The sequence below is a fragment of the Pinus tabuliformis genome, chromosome 8 (assembly GCF_031772625.1).
Source record: "Pinus tabuliformis cultivar Carrire ecotype Pingquan chromosome 8, CPIR1, whole genome shotgun sequence".
In the NCBI taxonomy this organism is placed as follows: domain Eukaryota; kingdom Viridiplantae; phylum Streptophyta; class Pinopsida; order Pinales; family Pinaceae; genus Pinus; species Pinus tabuliformis.
The window spans coordinates 387,350,811-387,361,887 of record NC_142294.1 but is presented as its reverse complement, the minus strand read 5'-3'; positions in this window follow the sequence as shown (position 1 = coordinate 387,361,887).

Sequence of the window (11,077 nt, the reverse complement as noted above, 5' to 3'; positions counted from 1 at the left end):
TGGCCTAAACTCTTGCTTCATAAAAAGAAACAGATTTCACATCTTGTGAACACCTCCATGTCTTTACATCTGCATACAAATGATTGACTAGATAACAAGCCAACAAAACATGCCTTTAAAACAATTGAACCTTCAAGTCAAGCATGTAGAAAAAGAACTGTAGGATTCTTTTTCAAAGATGAAACACTTCATCATCATCTCCATCTTGGAGACCAAATCAACTTTTCCCAGGTCAATATTGCATCACATGCATGTTTAAAAACAAAGCAATCAACCCTTCAAGTTAATTACACATACATGTTCAAATACAAGGAAATCATCAACATCCCTGGTTTATGCACATCATTCTCATGCATGCATTTCATCCTTCAACTTTCGCTTAAGTACATTGTACTTTCGAAGCTAAAATGAATATAACGTTGCAGCAATAAAGTGAGTCTCCTACTCAACTTTTCCATTCACCTTCTTGGTAAAAACTTGCAACCTGCATTCTATTAGCAAATAGATGCATTATATCAATAGACATGCAACCTTTATTAGATAAGAATTCTAACCATTTCTTACCAATCCATTTCAAAGGTGCTAACTTTTTCGCACATCAGCATCAACATGTGAATCATCCTAAAACACGTCAATCATGGAATCTTTCTTTCCATTCCTGCCATTCTTTCTTTCCACCTTCTTCAAGTTTCATGGAAGCATTGTTGGATTCAAAGTCCAACACTTTTCAGCAATGTGTCCTTGCTTATGGCAGTAAGTGCAATGCATGTGCATCTTCTTGATAGCATGATTTGCAATTGCCTTGTCCAGTGGACCTTTGGCTTCTTGCTTCCTTTCCTTCAAAAGTTTCTTGTATGCGGCCATTCTCTTCCAACATCTAGAAACATTATGGTTATCCAAACCACAAAAGGAACATGCAATTCTTTTCCCATACTTATATGAAATTTACCATGCTGAACATAATCAAAAGGACTATGGTTAAAACCATATTTATACCTTTCTCTTTCACCTTTATTGCCTTCATGAGGAGGTGAATCAAATGAAGAAGTGGCTCCCTTTGGAACACCATCAATCTCTTCAAGGCTTTCAGAGTTTCCACAACTCTCTGGTTCAAGTGTATGCTTATGAACACCTTCTTCCTGAAAATGATGTTTCAAGCTATTGCATTCCCCATGAATACAATCTTTACACTTTTGAGGTAGAAGACCTGAAATGAAACTCCTTCTTGGAACTGTTTCAATTGTCTTCATGGCAACTTTGGAACTTTCTCCATAAGATTGTCCATAGCCAAGACCCAAATACTTAGGCCTTTCCTCAACCATTACTAGCTTAACAATACCCTGTGCATGTTTTCCCAAGCCTTTTCCTTCATAGCCCATCTTGGACATTAACTTGGAACCTACGCCTCTGGTATGTTTTTCAAAAGAACCAATATAAACATTCTTAGAGGAAATTGAAGACAAACTGGAATTATTTACCTCTTCTTCAAGCTGATACTTGACTAAGGCTTCTTTGGCAACAAAGAGTTGTGTCTCCAACTCATGCATCCTTTCCAGGCTCATATTTGCAATATGAAGTTGTCTTTCCATTTCCTGCAATTTGTCAGAAAGCAACTGATTCTCTTCCTTCATGGAATTCAACTGCTCTTGAAGTATGATGCTCTTCCTTCCATCCTCATACATTTCTCTCACTATATCCATCATGATGAACAAGTCTTGCTTCATGTCTTCATCAAAGAATCTTGTGATGAAGGAAGAATTTGAGGACTCACTTATAGAAGTAGTCATTATCAAAATGAACAAAAGAACTTCTAAGAAGATTAACAAAGAGCTTATTCAAGCAACCTTTTGCAACAAACCTCTTGTGATTCAAGGATTGCTTTGAGGTCCTTTGGGATAAGAAGAATGCCTTCATCTTTTCTTCCTTCTTGTCCTCTCCTGGAATTGCCATTAATAACTTTCCCTGAACCTTTGCAAACTCAAACAACAGTCAGTTTACAAACAATCAAACAAAAAAATCCTTGCTACTGTTTGAACACCTTTCAAGTCAAACAAGCATATAGATTGCTCTGTCAATCGAGCATCCTGCTTTGATCAATCAAGCATCATGATACCACCTGCTTCATGATACCACTTGCTCTGGTATAACTTGCTTTGATATAACCAGTTCTAATACCACCTTCTTTGAAGGTGGGGTTAATCAACCCGATGCTCTGATACCACCTGATTTGAAATGGGGCACTAAAGGCTTCTTGTCAGATTACAATAATCTCTCCCACTCCAAAGCTTATATATTCCCAAGATCTAGGCTTATGATTACAAATGCGGAATTAAGAACTTGAAATAGGTGTATGCTTCTAGTTTGCCTTTAACTGACCAAATGCCTAAAGTTTATTTGCTTAAACTGCTATGTAGCATATAACAGTGAAACAGTGCAACAAATAAGCATCATACAAATAACAACAATATAATTAGGATTTCACCCAAACCTCTTGGGCTACGTCTCCGTGAGCTCTAGTCAACTCAACTAGGCTCTTTGGGATTATGGTAAACTTATTTTACAAGTTCCACACTCAACTCCATAGGTTTACAACTGAACCTATGAGTTTAGAATACCATCTTATCCCGCTAGTTGTCCATACTCTGCAAACATATCTAGGCTTCTCTAGACTATATTCCTTCAATCAACGCTCCAGGCTATCTTGAGCTCCTGGCTTGCACCAACTCCCTCAGAACTCTTTTACTGTCTCTAGAATTCCTTCTTCTGTCTTCAGCACACATCAGACACCAGCAACAACTTGATCATTTGATCTCTTTGCTGTTCTGAAATTCATTACAGCTCCCTGGCTCTTAGAAGTCTGCTTCGAGCTCTTTGGATCTAAGGCTCTGCCTCCAACCTCTGGTGGCTCTTTCGCTGTCCTCCCAACCTCTGGTGGCCCTCTGCAAATCCTGAGACTCTACGGCTCTCTGCAGCTATCGCTCTCTGGCTCTCTACAGCTATTAGCCCTCTGGTTCTGCGTAGCTATCTTGCTCTCTGGCTCTGCGCAGCTATCTTGAGCTCTAACTATCTAGCTCTGCCTCCAACCTCTGGTGGCTTTGCCTCTGCTCGGTCCTCTGGCTCTAAAGCTCTCGGCTTTCTGGCTCTTGATTCTCTGGCTCAATTCACGGCTCTGGCTCTCTGAGAATCACCCCTTTGCCATCGGCCCCAACCTCTGGTGGCTTCTCTGGCTTTCTCGAGCTCTTTGTGTTATCTCTTGGCCTCTGTGAATCCCCTGTTAATTGTGTTCTTTGTGCTTTTTGTAACACTTCAGTTACATTCCGCCTCCATCATCGAAGACCGACTGTTTCATTACAAGAAGTAGTTCTCCATTGAAATGAACCGGCAGCACAGGCAACCCGGTCGTTTGGCCTTCCTGTGTAGAAATCCCAAATTAGGCATATAACGGAAATACACAGACGAAACTCACAAAAACCCATCATGCGTCGTTTAGTCGGAACTCAAATATATTTAAATCGTGTCTATAAACCTATCGAGTCCACCTTTTATCGCATATCCCAATCGCATTGCGTAAGGCCAAGAAACCAAAATACACAGATATATAAAGAAAATCCACAAATCCGGATTTCAAATTATATGCAGTTGCATTTATAATCCCATCGGGTCCGCACTTTATCACAAGTCGCAATCGCGTTGCGTAAGGGCCAAAGGTCTACCTCCCATGCCTTTTTCCCGATGCGATCAATATCGTCGGTCGCTTTATCAGCATATCGCGAGTCGCTTGTGCATTGGCCCTTCATATTGTTGCGATCCCGATCGCCGATCGCGCTATCGATGCATCGCATATCGCAATGTCCAATGGCTCGAGGTCTGTGCAACGTCCATTGTATGGTTCCAATGCGATATATATATATATATATATATATATATATATATATATATATATATATATATATATATATATATATATCATCGATCCCGCTTTATCGCTATCGCAAGTCACTCTGCCCAGGGTTCTGATATCGCATGAAGGCCTTCCTCCGATGCGATATATTGGAGGTCACAATCGGGGATCCTTAAGGCCTATGGTTAAGTCCTCCCTTTGAACCCTTCCGATGCGATTTTACATATAAAGCCTTAAGCCCATTTTAATAAGAAATTGCCTCCTTTTCTAAGGACATTAGGCAAATTTCTTTTTACAATAACTCCATCAAAAGTTCGTTTTAGCCCATTCAAATGCGTTAGATTCGGAATGAAGAGATCTATGCAATGAGACTATTTCCAAGAGCATCCTTTGACTTTCATTTTCCTTGGTGAGAAAGAATTTTAGACTTAGAAGTCTATTCTAGATCCATTTTGGATCAGTGCGTGAGCTTAGGGTGGTCATGGTCAAGCCCTTATCTAGGCCATGGTGTTTTTGTTGTGTCGCTTGCAATGACTCTATTTATGGATGTGGATTTGTCTGACATCTACTAACCATATTTTTTCTCATTTCAAAGCAAATGTAGGGAGAGGAATAAATAATTTTAGTGGACTTATGGCTTTATTTCACTCTTAAAATCCTCTCTATGTTGAAGGATCAATTCTCTACAAGTTTTTGGAGACTCTAGTCTAGTCATCAATCACTAGTATGGTTATACTCAATGTCGTAATATCAACATATGGTTGTTGGCTTATTAGCTTCATGAAATCTCTGGTTTCTTTGCTCATATTAATTTTTCTCATATATTGAGAGAATTGGATCAGATAATAGACTAGATCTATAAAGAATATACTCTTCGTTACATGAAAATCAAATCATCCTACATGAATTTGATGAAGTGTGGGCACTAGTCCACAAATAGATCATGATCCATGGCTTCTAAAAATGTTTAACTATGTAATATGTTAGTTAATTTTTTTGGTAGGCCTTTTTTGCCATTACAAATATGGAGTGTAATGTACTCACTACTATATAGTGAACTTCCTTGTGAGGTTGTAAGATTATGAGGCTAGGGGATTGATAAATCTTGATGAACATCTCACTAAGTTATATGAAAGAATCATTTTAACATGCATATGTATCTAATGATTATATTTATTTTCATTTTGAATATAAACACCATTTTTTTCTTGAAAAAATAATGATTTTACTATTTTATTTTCTTTTATTTTCTTTTCTTTGTTCTATGTGGTTTACGGCCTCCAAAGGTCAATGACCACTATATCCACGAAATAATTGTACTAGGCAGATCTATCCAAAAATATCACTTCCTACCGACTCAACCATGGAGCCTAACCCTGAGAGTGTCGAGAACATTGAACTCGTGACCTCTTAATAGCAAAGGTGCTTTAACGACGAGAACTCGACCAACTGAAATGGCTTTTACCTTTTTCTCTTATATTTATTTAAATTATAGAAAAATATTCATTTTATATATGTTGCAAACTACAAATATTTGTATTTTAAAGATGTAATATAAATGTATTTGAGGGTTTTTAATAATGAATGTGCACTTTTTCTCTGTCTCTCATTCCTAAACTCTTAGTGTCGAGGGGTGGAGATAAATTTTCGTTGAAATATAATATTTTTATATAATTTAAATAAAAATATTTTACAATTAATACATTGATTAAAAATATAATGATAGTTTACATATGCTTTTCAATTTATTTACAATATTATTAATATGGTAAATATTTTTATATTTTAAATAATGAATGAAGTTCGACAATTTGTAAAATAGGTATGATTTTGGAGTGATTTAAGTAAAATTTATTTAAAAAATTATTATATTTAATATAATTACTATTGTAAGTAAATTTATATAATTGAAAAATGTTATTATTAAAATATGATTATTATTTTTTAACTTTATTTACTTTTTGAAATATTAACATGATCATTATTATTAAAATAATTATTTTACTTTTTGAAAGGAAAAACGGTTTTTTCAATTTAAAAACAAAAATATAGTTCTTGATGTCACACAAACTTACAATTATAATCCCTAAAAAAATGTTTAACACGTCACTATCAAAAATTTAAATAATAATAATTTTACTCAACCACTAAAATAACCCAATTAACATTATTAAAGTAATTATTATAATATATATATATATATTAAACATTTTTTATACACCTTTTCATAAACTTAATATCAATAAAACATCATTTTCATAAACTTAATACCAATAAAACATCCTTATTGATATATGTAGCTTCCTTCTCTTTTATGCCACCTCCTTATTGATAGTTATAGCCGCCTCTCTTACTTTAATATTGTTTTTATACTTTAATTAAATTGAGAAGGCAAGCCATTTAAGATTGGGATATGAAATTCATAATAGGTAACAACTACTTGGGAAGTTGTAGTATTAACATTGTAACAAGTTTATGATAATGTAGGAAAGTAATGATCATGTAATAATTTAAATAATAATAGATAAATTGGTATTAATAAATAAATAAATAAATATATATATATATATATATATAAAAAGCCTAATAAGTGAATATAAAATTTAAAATTGATGATATTTTAATTACAATAATATTTTATGTATAAATTGTGCTAATCAAAATCATAGGCATAGATCTTATAGCATATACATAGAAATTAAAATTTTAGAAAATATAACCAAAAACGATTAAGAAGGCCAAAAAGTGAATTGATTATCAACCTTGATCATCAATTGGATTTTCTGGCATCTTTATGGGGTTCCAACCCTAGTTTAGATCAGCTAGATAAACAAGTTTGAAGTTAACGAGTGAATTATATGAGAACACAATTCTTCCTTTGCTTGATTAATTCACTAATGACTCATCACAATTCAACCAATTTAGATTCAAGAACAATTATATGTTTTTTTTTTTTTGTCATGATTACCTTGCATTTTGACTATAACTTCAAGATTGTTTCCTAAAAGGTGAATGTCTATCATGTCTCATATTTTGGCCTTGGGTAACTAAAACATTGATTTTACTCATATGATGAGTTATTCATTATTTAGCATTTATTTGTGCTTAGTTATTTGAAATGCGTATATTTTGATTTATTTATGATTTTTATGATATTATTCTTATGGTTATAGGTTCATGATAACTATATGTGAATTTTTTAAACATATAAATTAAAATGTGGAATTTAAGAGTTCATTTTGACTAATTTATGATTTTTATGATATCATTCTTATTATTATAGGTTCATGATAACCATATTTATGTGAATTTTTTAAGCATATAAATTAAAATGTGGAATTTGGTACAAATATAACAGTTCAAAACTATATTGTGAATGTATAAAAAAGATGGGGCATGGTGTAAATAATCATATGTTTTTTAATTGAATAACTATATTGTGAATGTATAAAAAAGATGGAGCATGGTGTAAATAATTATATGTTTTTTAATTGAATCCCAATACAATTATAGATTAATTATGAAATTTTAGATGTATCTACATGGATCATGGTGACTAACCAATATATTGAGAAACCATGTGATAGCTAAATGACTATAATGTTGACATAACTTGGATGTCATAGACATTAATATAATGTATACTATAAGTTTTACTTATGATTTAATTTATTATTTCAAATATGATATTATCTATGGTAGGTGTGGTTTTGAAAAAATACACAGTTTGCCTAGTATGGTTGTTCAATGATAGTACTTTAAGACTAGTATTTGCACAACATGGCTTGATATAGCATGTTGACCCTAATTTTATTAGGAAGGGTGGAGATATTGCCCACCAATATCTTGTTGACCCTAGTTTTATCATGAGGGGTGGAGGTAATTCCCACCATTAATATTTTGAAAATTGGAGCCATGGGAGGGTTGTGTTAAGCCATATTCCCTTAAAAAAGTGATGGTGATTGTATGTTACCTGCTAGCGAAGAGTGGTTGAGATAGTTGGCACTTCCACTTATAAGTTCTATATGATTTTAGGTCAATTTAGTTCTATATGAGGTTAGGTCAATGTAGTTGACACTTTAGGATAGTCTAGTAGAGGAAAGAGTAGGATGTGGAAGATGAAAGTATGTTAGGGACAAAAAATTATTCAAATTTAGTTGGGAATGTGCCTTGGGGATTAGAGGTACCACTCTAGTTTTCTCACTTAGTTCCCACCATATTTAAAAACACTCATTTTGATATTTTAAATGTGATGATCAATTATATATGAGTTATTGTAATTTTATTAGTTAAGTTTATTGAATAATGCATTTACTTGATTTGTTGTCTTGCATGCTTTCTTGTTACCATATTGGACTATGCACTAAAAGTAGTGATTGTTTATCACTAGTAAATGTGGAAGTTATGTGTATGCTAGCTACACATACCATGCACTTGTATGCTAGTACAGTTACTTAACTAAACTAGATTATTAACTATTTAACTAATGGTTTGGTGATTATGTAAATTATATATTATATAGCGTGCATAAATATCTAGTAGCACTAAATACCCTCATTGACTTTGATTTTCGATTAGTGAGATGACTTAAATGGGTATGGTGGGTTGTTATAAAGTTTGGGGGGAACTTTTATGTTGCATTTATAAACTAACATGAAAAGAAAGACTTTGCATTCTATTTTATTGTTATTTTATGTAACTCATTTAGTATTTTATTTTAATTATCTTTTCTTCAAAATTCTAGAAAGAGAAGTAGATGGCTATTGATGAGGTTAGTTGAGGAGACTTTAGGATTATGTATAGAAATTTGATAATTAGGGAGAAGGAAGTTGTCTTGAGGAAAGGAAAAGAATGTCAAGAGGTTGGAGTTTGTTGAGATGGGACAAATCTTAGAAGAAATATTTTCTTGTGACAATCGTCTTAGAGCGTATGTGCATGGTTGTTTTTGGATTAATAGGCACAAAGGGTCGAGAGACTAAAGGTTTCTTGGAGCTAGGAAGCCAACTAAACTCCTAGTTGGTTGGGAGGATAATTTGGTTCCACTCCAGGCAAGTGGTGAAAGAAAGTCTTAAAAACATATTCTTACTACTCACTGGACTACCTTGCAATTAATCAAAGTCAACTAAAACGAATTTTGTTTTTAATATGTTTTTGTTTACATGTTAATTTTAAAATAAAAATATGACATTACAAATTTCCTACTTAAACTCATCTTAGAAAAAAATATTACAATTTAAAAATCTTTCTTTTAACCATATAAAAAAATTATAATCATAGTATATGTTCCATTTAAAACATATAGAAATTATATTTACTATAAATTTATTAATATACATTTAAATAAAAAATATATATATTATTTTATAATATACCATAAATAAATATTATCTAAAATAACATAATATAAATGAGTTGGCTTAAAGTGAGACTTTTTGAAAAGTTTTCCAATTTATTTTTGGATTTTATTTATCTAAATTATGGCATGGATTCATTGAAATCACAAGTTTGATGGGTGAACTCGACACAATTGAAGTACCCCAAGGGTTTTTCACGATGTTGAATCCATATATGCAGTCAAAAAACCAGTTTAAACAATACAAATCAAAATTTCACCACAATTGTTTTTGCCAAATTCCAACTAGAAATCTGCGAAAAACTCCAAAAAATCAAACTTAAAAACAACTTTTAATATAAATATTTTTTTAAAATACTTATTACTCTTTAAAAACAAATATTAAAACTATATTTACCCATATATATATGTATATGTATATGGAAAACTTTATAATTACTTTGTTACAATTGGCTAAGATATGCTTTCATTTATCTACTCAAAAAGCAAACCTCAGTTATTAGTTTGCATTTTAAAATTGTTTCAACTATACATTTAAATAGTGTTTTTATTTTATTTTTATTAGAATTTATTAATTTTAGCTTTTTCATTTTTATGCATTATCAATTAGATTTTTTGGCATCTTTGTTGGATTATTATCCATATAGAGTAATTTCAGTCTAAATCAGTTGAATAAGTAAGTTTGAAGCTGGCGGGTGAGTTATGTAATTAACACTATTACTTTTTTGCTCGACCAAATCATTGATGACTCATCAAAGTTCAACTAATTTAAATTCAAAACCAAATATATGCTTATTTTGTTGCCAAGATTATTGTATAAATTTCGTGTAGATTCAAATTTCTAATTGTAATTTATTAAAACAATAGACTTGAATCTACTCTATTCATCAGCAAAAACAATTAAACGATCATGAAATCTTGAAGCATACAAGAGAAAGAATTCAATCAACACATTAGACAATGATTTCCTGGGGAAAACCACAACTAAAAACCCCTCCTACTCGTATAGTGCATTAGTTAGAAAATATGAGAATATTGCAATGCTTTGCTTAAGCTCGAGCAACCTGTGCACTATCTCTATTTGTCTCATTACTTCTAGACAAGCCTTGGTCAATACCTAACCAATTTTCTACTTACCCAAGTCCCTATTTCCTTGCGTTGTTTCCTTGGGAATTAGCCCCCTATTAATTAGGTAAATTCCTCAATTCGAATTGTGCAATCGTCATAGGCCTTCCTCTGACTACATCCACCACCTATACAATTCAGATGATTATATAAATGATAGTACATTGTCCCTAAACTCCAAACTCAACTAGGTAACTCTCATATCTAACATGCATGAGTTATTTATGAGTGAATCATCAGTTTATTGGTTGATCATTGTAGGCAGCACCACACTACTTGACCTCCCACTAGTTCCTCCAATAGTTGGAACTAGTTTAATTGACTTTAACTTAGTTAAACTGAATTAATTAATTACAACTCAAAATAAACTCAACGAGGGCTCCTATTAAGTAGCAGACACTCTACATGACTCAAGTTAGACCCTCAAATTGAATTAACTAAGCCAACTAAGTCAAATTAAATTAGTTAACTAATACAAGTTGCCTTGAGATGTGGAATTACAATTTTATTCCCAATTTAATTCAAGGACAAAATTAAATTAGGATTTTCTTGTTGCATTTTCAACACTCCCTCTCAACAAGAAAGGTATTATCTGCCACCCCAATCTTGCCTCTATGAAACTCAAATTTGCATCTTGACAATGTCTTTTTCAAAATATTTGCATCATGTTCCTTTGTAGGAATGTACTCCATCAACAT